The sequence below is a fragment of the Palaemon carinicauda genome, chromosome 42 (genome assembly GCF_036898095.1).
Source record: "Palaemon carinicauda isolate YSFRI2023 chromosome 42, ASM3689809v2, whole genome shotgun sequence".
NCBI lineage: Eukaryota > Metazoa > Arthropoda > Malacostraca > Decapoda > Palaemonidae > Palaemon > Palaemon carinicauda.
Genome location: NC_090766.1, coordinates 17,906,281 through 17,916,280, shown reverse-complemented (window position 1 = coordinate 17,916,280; position 10,000 = coordinate 17,906,281).

Genomic DNA, 10,000 nt, shown 5'->3' with positions numbered 1-10,000 from the left:
ATAATAATAATAATAATAATAATATATTGTTAATAGTTATAAAGATAAAATTAATAATAAAAATAATAATAATAATAACAATAATATTAATAATAGTTATAAAGATAAAATTAATAATAATAATAATAATAATAATAATAATAATAATAATAACTTGACTGACTTGCGATATATTAACGTCATTTGTTTACGAAACATTTACCGGAGCCAATTATTAACGCCCGTTATTTGTTTCTTTGCCTTATTTCTGACGAGATATTATTTTTCTTCTAATCCTTTTTTTTTGTGATGGGCGTGGGAGTGAATGAGGCAGCGTGAAAAGCACGACCCATTGAGTCAGAGAAGAATAAAGGTGATGTGCTGTGAGGTTGAGTCCTTTGGTAGGTGCTGTTCTGTGTTGCTAGGAATGGCTATGTGGAGGCACTACTTACTATTCGGTCTTGCCAGTAGGTGCTCAAGTCCTATTTTACTCTGCTGAGAAACGTAAGACGTACACACACACACACACACACACACACACACACTCTCTCTCTCTCTCTCTCTCCTCTCTCTCTCTCTCTCCTCTCTCTCTCTCTCTCTCTCTCTATATATATATATATATATATATATATATATGTGTATATATATATATATAAATATATATATATATATATATGTATGTATGTATATATATTGTATATATGTATTGTATATATACTATTTATGGTGTTAGTAAACTTTATTTGGTAGTACAAGATTGCTAGCTACCTAAATGAAAGCAAAATGATATACTGTATATATATATATATATATATATATATTATATATATATATATATGTATGTATATATATATACATATATATATACATATATATGTATATATATATATATATATATATATATATATATATATATATATATACATACATACATACACAAGATAAATTAAAATAAGATTAAATTATTACTCTATGGCTTATTTTATTTTTTCTCCAATTTTGGTATCGGTATCCTCCATTGGTGTGTTATAAGTTTATTAATTATAGATTATATTTTATTACACTCCAAAATCAAACCCTTGTTCTCTAGTCTTGGGTAGTGCCTTTGCCTCTGTACCATGGTCTTCCATTGTCTTGGGTTAGAGTTCTCTTGCTTGAGGGTGCACTCGAGCATATTATTCTATCTTATTTCTCTTCCTTTTGTTTTGTTTAAGTTTTTATAGTTTATATAGGAGATATTTATTTTTATGTTGTTACTCTTAAAAAATATTTTTTCCTTTTTTCCTTTCCTCACTGGGCTGTTTTCCCTTTTGGAGCCCTTGGGATTATAGCATCCTGCTTTTCCAACTAGGGTTGTAGCTTTAGAAAGTAATATGATGATAATAATAATTAATAATAATAATAATAATATAGGTTATACCAATATAGTTTCCTGTTGTTTACCAAGTTAGAGTTCTCCTTTGCAATCCAAGCGTCATACTATTGATTGACCTCACTATGATGTCATTGCATTGTTGAAGTTACAGAAATGTCAATGCTTTGTTTTAACCCATTTTATTTTTTTTCCTGTAATGCTTTGATATATGTATTTTTCTTTGAAATCAGTTATTTTTGTCGTTTTAATTTTGATAGCGTATCGCAAAGCCTATGTAGTGTTTTTATTTTATTTTTGAACTGAACATCAAAATACCGCATATATCGTAAGCACTTTACTTTGTAATTATTATTGTTATTATTATTATTATTATTTATTATTATTATTATTATTATTATTATTATTATTATTATTATTAGTTTATCATAAAACTTGGGTAGTGTTTTTTTTTCTTATTTTTGAACTGTTCAAAAAACCACATATGCCGTACTACTTCACGCTTCCATTACTACTACTACTACTACTACTACTACTACTACTACTACTACCTAAGCTATAACCCTTGTTTGGAAAGCAGGTGCTACAAGGCCTAGGCCTCCAACAAGGAAAGCAACCCAAAGGGGAAAGGAAATAGAGAAATAATGAATAAATTATATATGAGAAGTAATAAGAAAAAAAATATAATATTTGAGGATCTGTAACAACCTCAAAATAAATCGGCCATATGTGAAGTATGAAGTCTCTTCAATAGAAAATAATTTGGAACACGTCTAAATTCCAGTGATTCATCTGCTAGCTTAGGAAGATCATTCCACGCACTGGTCACAGCTGGAATAGAACTTTTAGAATACTGTGTAGTATTGAGGTTTATAATGGACAAGGCAAGACTTAGAATTAACATCTTAATAATACGTATAGAATAGTACAGTCTGGCAAGATCTGACTGTAAAGGTTGGTCAGAGTTATGAAATATCTAATGCAAAATGCACAGAGAACTAACTTTTGCACTACGGTTCGTCAGGTTAATAGAAAAAAATTCAAAGTTGCAGCAAATGTTTTTATGTTGAGCAAGTTGACGTAAGTTTTTTTATAGTTTATATATGACATATCTGTTTTGATGTTACTGTTTTTGAAATATTTTATTGTTAATTTTTTTCTCATCGTTTATTTATATCCTTTTTTCCTTTCCTCATTGGGCTATTTTTCGCTGTTGGAGCCCTTGTGCTTATAGCATCTTGCTTTTCCAACTATGGTTGTAGCTTATAGAGAATAACAACAACAACAATAATAATAATAATAATAATAATAATAATATGTTGAACAAGTTGACGTAAGTCTTTTTTTATAGTTTATATATGACATATCTGTTTTCATGTTGTTACTGTTTTTTAAATATTTTATTGTTAATTTTTTTCTCATCGTTTATTTATATCCTTTTTTCCTTTCCTCATTGGGCTATTTTTCGCTGTTGGAGCCCTTGTGCTTATAGCATCTTGCTTTTCCAACTATGGTTGTAGCTTATAGAGAATAACAACAACAACAATAATAATAATAATAATAATAATAATAATAATAATAATATGTTGAACAAGTTGACGTAAGTCTTTTTTATAGTTTATATATGACATATCTGTTTTCATGTTGTTACTGTTTTTTAAATATTTTATTGTTAATTTTTTTCTCATATCGTTTATTTATTTCCTTATTTCCTTTCCTCGCTAGGCTATTTTTCCCTGTTGGAGCCCTTGGGCTTATAGCATCTTGCTTTTCCAACTATGGTTGTAGCTTATAGATAACAACAACAACAATAACATTAATAATAATAATAATAATAATAATAATAATAATAATAATAATAATAATAATGATAATAATAACAACCAGATCAGGAATATTAACTTTCTATCCAACAAATTATTTGTGAAGAGAGCAGCTGAAGACCAGATGGGAGACCAGTACTTAAAACTTAAAACTGGATAGATTTATTACCGACAATCTTAAGGACTTCACAATATGCCGATTTTTATTCTCAAAAGTAAATTTGTCATCAAGATTCACACTAAAAATCTTAAGAGTTCATTTTATATAGTTAGACGTTATTAATGCAAATATGGGGATATTGAGTAGTCACTGTCCTTGACCTACTTACAATCACACCTTTAGGTTTAGGGTTCAACTCCATACCCCTTAATTTGCACTGTGCACTCATTTTAGATAGATATCCAAGGGATTCGGTAATCATCAGTCTATATTCAGGAGATATAACTGATGCAAAGAGAGTAGCATCATCTGTTGGCTTCTATGAAATCTCTTAAGGGGATTTTGAAGAGATAGAACTGATGCAAAGAGAGTAGCATCATCTGTTGGCTTCTATGACATCTCTTAAGGGCATTTTGAAGAGATAGAACTGATGCAAAGAGAGTAGCATCATCTGTTGGCTTCTATGAAATCTCTTAAGGGCATTTTGAAGAGATAGAACTGATGCAAAGAGAGTAGCATCATCTGTTAGCTTCTATTAAATATGTTTTAGGGCATTTTGATAATTTAAACTGGGATATTCAAGTACCCATAAGCAGGGAGTTCTTTAATATCTCAATGCCTGTAAGTTTTAAAACCCTGCGTGGCTAAAAAAATCAATGTTTTTGTTCTGATGATTTTATTTTTTCTCGTTGTTCCAAGAGTATTATGTACCAATTATTATGATCATATCAATTACCCGAGGCACTGTGGATGTTTTTCTCCGTCATTTCTACCTGGACGTGGAGGTACTCTTTCTCTTAAAGCTGAACATCAGCGGAAGTGGTCGGACTGGGTGCCTGGCTCTTGTCAGTAGCTTTCTTCCTTCCCTACTTCCTTCCTTCCTTCCCTTTCTCTTCGGGTTTACTTCGGTTTACTTCTCCTCTTCCTCTACTGTAGATACTGCAAGCGAGACGTGTTTCCCTCGTTTAATGCGATGGAGAGGAGGTGGCCTACTTATCCAATGAAGCCCATACGTGCCGTTAATTTTTAACATCTAACCCCCCCCCCCCCTTCCCCCTACCTCTCCCCCTCCCTCCCTCCCTCCCTCCCTCCCTTCCCCCTCCCTCCCTCCCTCCCCTCTCCCTCCCTCCCTCCCTTCCCCTTCCCCTTCCCCTTCCCCTTCCCCCTCCTCCCTCCCTCCCTCCTCCATTCCCCACCTTTTTTTTATTCGTTATTTGTTCAATTGGGTGAAAGAAACTCGGTTTCCTCTGTTTGGTCTTCCTTAATGGTATAATTCTGGCCTGGTGGTAACGTCCTCGCCTGGTGATTCTCAGACTGCGGTTCGAGTCCCTCTCAAATTCGTTAGTTACTTTAGTGTTTGCAACCTTACCCTCCTAGTGAGCTAAGGAGGGGGGTGTTTGTGGGAGCCTATAGGTCTATCTGCAGAGTCATCAGCAGCCATTGTCTGGCCCTCCTTGATCACAGCTTGGGTGGAGAGGGGCCTTGGGCGCTGATCATATGTAATATGGTCAGTCTCTAGGGCATTGTCCTGCTTGATAGGGCAGTGTCACTGTCCCTTGCCTCTGCCATTCATGAGCGGCCTTTAAACCTTTAAAACGTTTCTAAGGCGATGGGATGTTAGAATTATATATTTAAATCTCTAGCATATTACAGAATTCTTGAGCTTTCAGTAAGTAGCTTGATTTTTAATAATTACAGGTTTCATGGACAAGTTTATTTATTCTGTATTTCATCAAAGATTCTTTCTCATTTGTAGATAATGATGACAGGTTTAATTATCGAGTAGAATTTAATGTCGAACTGAAAATGAGTCCTTATCGCTTTAACCTTTTTTAATGTTGGATATAATTTAGCAATAGCTTTTTTTTTCAAGAAGTTTATCATGTACTATGGAATAGTTTTAAGCACTGTCGATTTACTCTCTCTCTCTCTCTCTCTCTCTCTCTCTCTCTCTCTCTCTCTCTCTCTCTCTCTCTCTCTCTCTCTCCGTTAAGTTTATTATTGGAGATATATTGAATTATGGCTTCTCATTGAATTCATGTTTGTCTTTACGTACTTTGAAAATTTTGATCCACGAAAATCGCTGTGAGCGTTATCTGGCCTTCGAATCACACAATCACGCCTGATTAGATAATTTTTATAATTACTGGAAGCAACATTGAAGGCCGTCTGTTTTTCTGGAAGGTTCATCATAATTAAGGAAGATTATTTTCTCCTCTAGGTAGAGTTTCATTTTCAAAATCACACCTAGAATATTGCTGTGACTTATAGATAAAAAATAGATTTGTGTCAACTTGAGGAAGCTAAAGAGATTCCTTTCTTCTCAAAGCTGAGGAGCCTTTTTTTTGTGTGTGTGTGTGTGTTAATATAGATTCCTTTCTTCTCAGAGTCATGCCATTTCAAAAGAATTAGTGCCTTTCTTCTTTTTAAGTAAATCTCATTTAGATTATTTATGAGTTGTTATAAGGCAATCACTGTATCTGTTTCATTTAAAATAACTCTGTTTTTTTTTCCATATGCTTATCTTATTTTTCTCTTTACAGGTAAGTGTTCCATGGGTTCTCCTCCAGCTCATAGATGGCCAGCTCGTGGTACAGTAAGGTTCCCAGTTTATATTAATTTATACTACTCATTCATTCTTACATTTATATATATATATATATATATATATATATATATATATATATATATATATATATATATGTGTATATATATTATTTATATATATATATGTATATATATATATATAAATATATTTTTTTTAATACGCGTAGTTGTAAATATTTCGTGTAGGTTCATTTTTATACTTCCTCGTTTATGATCCCTATGTAATATATATATATATATATATATATATATATATATATATATATATATATATATATATATATATAAATATATATATATATATATATATATATATTAATAAGTATGTGTATAAATATAATATATGTATGTATATATGTATTTATACATTTATATATGTACATATATATATATGTATATATATATATTGTGTATATACGTAAACATGTTAAGGTAAATAAGAGTATGAGTTTAAAAACAAGGAGCAGAAATCTAATCGTAAGTTATTAAGACGGACGAGTTTAATACGAATGAAGTACTGCAACTTTGAAAGAAAGTAGATAGATGGAAACCGGCAATAGTTTAAGACGCGGAAATTAGTTAAGCGGTGTGAAAAGGAGTAATGAGAACAGGCAGTTAAACAATGAAGAAATAAGTAGCGTTGAAAAATAGAAGATTTGTATCTAAGAATGCGCAAGGAAAGGTGGTTAAGAGAAAGATTGAATGAAAAAGAGTAATTAAAAATGGTCTAGGTTAAAACTCGACCAAGGGCTTAAAGTGAATTAGATGCTTTACAAGGAAAAAGTTGATGAGCAAACGTATATCAGAATGAAATACCCGGTCGAATGAGAACGTAGCCCCGAGTCAATAAACCAAAAGTTTTATTTTAAGATTTCATGACTGGGGAAGATAGAAAAGAGTTAGAGCTGAATGATACATGAGTGGAAGGGTTTGATATAAAATTGAGATTTCCTGTGGATATGACTGTTGAATGCATAAGGAAGACAATTGGGAAGTTGAAGAATCTAGTTGATGAACTAGTGAGATGATTCAAGTTTTTGGTAAAGGTGTCGTTGAGGTGCTGACCAGGATGTATAAGGTATATTTAGATTAGGTAAAGGTTCTAAAGAATTCATTATTAGGAATTTCTGTTTCTTTGTTTGGTGGTAAATGTTGAAGATGAATGTGTAAGAATTGATTAGGGTATAAAAAAACATTAGTGCACTTGGTAGAGGAGAAGAGTAACACCAAGAAACGGGTGATAGAGTGAAAAAGATATGTAAAAATGGAAGGGCCTCAACATCCAGTGCGCGAAACTATATTATTATTATTATCATTATTGTTTTTATTATTATTATTATTATTATTATTATTATTATTATTATTATTATTATTAGCTAAGCTACAACCATAGCTGGAAAAGCAGGATGCTATAATCCCAGAGGCTCCAACAGGGAAAATAGCCCAGTAAGGAAAGGAAAAAAGGAAAATAGAATATTTTAAGAAGGGTAATAACATCAAAATGAATATCTCCTATATAAACTATAAAAACTTTAACAAAACAAGAGGAAGAGAAATAAGATAGAATAGTGTTCTCGAGCGTACCCTCAACCAAGAAATTCCTGCTTATGTTCTACAATCTGTATTTACACTAATGTGGGGTAAGAGGGACCCATCAGATCGAGAATGAATATTAGTACTAACAGTTAGTCAAGATATGTGTAAAGCAGCAACAGGTGGACAGTGGAAGATGAAAACGCATATCCTACTATGTATGACACTCCGCCATCTCTTCAAATCTAAACAATCAACTACTTTCTTAAACAAACTAGGTAATTATGAGTCCTATGGTTTTCCTTTTGAATTGGAAAGTCCTAGCATATACATGGTTGAAAGTGTTTCAGTAATCAGTAATAGTGATGTGGTTAAGGATCAACCTAAAGGAACAGTGTTTCATGTCGACCGAGACAACTTTGATCAGCTGGTGACAGATGTTTATGGAACTGGATCAGTTCAAAGCACAGTTGGAATCTACATGGAAGAATTTGGATTCTGTAAAGAATATGGCCTGAAATTAGTCCCTCATATGACTGAACCCATTCCTGAGAAGATTCAAAAGTTCAGTTTAAGAGTTTCCACCATACTACCGGAGAAAACGACGTGAAGAACCAACCCTCATAGAGCCCTCAAACTATGCTAAAAATTACAGCATCAAGATTCTGTTTTTTTTTTTTTTTTTTTTTTTTTTTTTTTTTTTTTTTTTTTTTTTTTTTTTTTTTTTTTTTTAGATTATTGCTTGTCATATGCCCTTTGAGAGTCAATTTATCCCTCCTATATCAGGATCTGTGTCTAGTAGGCTCCTGCCAGTACTCCAAACTTTACGACAGATATATGTGTATGCATATATATCTGTGTGTGTGTGTGTATATGTATATATATATATATATACAATTTTTTAGATTTTTTAGCGGGGAGCCCTGCCCTTCCAGCGGGAAGGGGTAGCCCCTCCCTTCCAGCCGGAAGTGGTAGCCCCGCCCTGCCAGTGGAAAGTGGGGAGCCCCGCCCTGCCAGCGGGAAGGGGGGGAGCCCCGCCATGCCAGCGGGAAGGGGGAACCCCCTGCCAGCGGGAAGGGGGAGCCCCTCCCAGCCAGCGGGAAGCGGGGCCTCACCCTGCCAGCGGTAAAGGGGAAGCCCTGCCCTTTTACCCTTCCAGCGGGATGGGAGGAGCCCCGCCCTGCTAGCGGAAAGGGGGGAGCCTTGCCCTGCCAGCGGAAAGGGGGGAGCCCCGCCCTGCCAGCGGAAAGGGGGGAGCCCCGCCCTTCCAGCCTTCCAGTGGGAAAGCAGGAGCCCCGCCCTGCCAGCGGGCAGGGGGGATCCCCGCCTTGCCAGCTGTAAGGGGGGAGCCCCGCCCTGCCAGCTGTAAGGGGGGAGCCCCGCCCTGCCAGCGGGAAGGGGGGAGCCCCGCCCTGCCAGCGAGAAGGGGGGAGCCCCGCCCTGCCAGCGGGAAGGGGGGAGCCCCGCCCTGCCAGCGGGAAGGGGGGAGCCCCGCCCTGCCAGCGGGAAGGGGGGAGCCCCGCCCTTCCAGCGGAAAGGGGGGAGCCCCGCCCTGCCAGCGGGAAGGGGGGTGCCCCGCCCTGCCAGCGGGAAGGGGAGAGGCCCGCCCTCACTAGCGGGAAGCGGGCAGCCCCGCCGAGCCAACAATATAGAGTTCCTGAATCTAGCTTATTTTTAAAAAACACGAGAGCCTTTTGGAAATCTCTAACAGGCTTCAAAAAGTCTTCAAAGTCTTCAAAGCTCCCCCAACTCTTCTTTTGTCTCCAACTTGTCTTTCGTCATCAGCAGTAAAAGTTGAATGCTTTCCTGTCAGAGCTACAAAAGGAGAAATATGGAATACCGGTGCAATCCCAAGTTGGCTTCAAATTGTCATTCGTCTCAAGCATAAGTGTTAGAAAAGGTAAAAAGGTCGTTTTGATTGTTTTATTGACCAACCCAAATTGGCAAGTTTTTATCTCAGACTCACCATGAGGCTATTAAAAAGGAAACAAGATTTGGGTTTTGCAGAAAATGCTTTGGTGAAAGTTAAGAGAATTGTTGAGTGTGACTGAAAGAAAACCAAAATTCTTCGTCATAAAGGGATCAACGACAAGTGGAATCATGAAGGCAGTCATGAAAAGCAATACAATAATCTTGAAAACTAATAACTGATTTATTTGAAAGGATTCGGACAGAAAATACTGGAAGAAGAGGGAGACAGGAAGGAGAACCGGAGAGAAGAAATAAAGAATCCGAAAAGGAGAACTAGTTATTATTTGTTGTTCATTTTACGGTAGTTTGGATTTGAAAGGAGAAAGTAAAGTCCCTAATGTTTAATATTAAAAAATAAAGATTGTCCAGAATAAGGCGGGAACTGCACAGAAGTAGAGAATATTAAAGGACCAGAAAAAGATCTAAAATTCCTCAATCTGAAATAATTTTTTTCCCTCTAAAAAAGGAAGGACTTCTAAGGAGAGGCACTCCAATTGGACGTCTTCCTTTTGGAAATCTCTAACAGGCTCCAAATACGAAATAGTGTTCAAAATT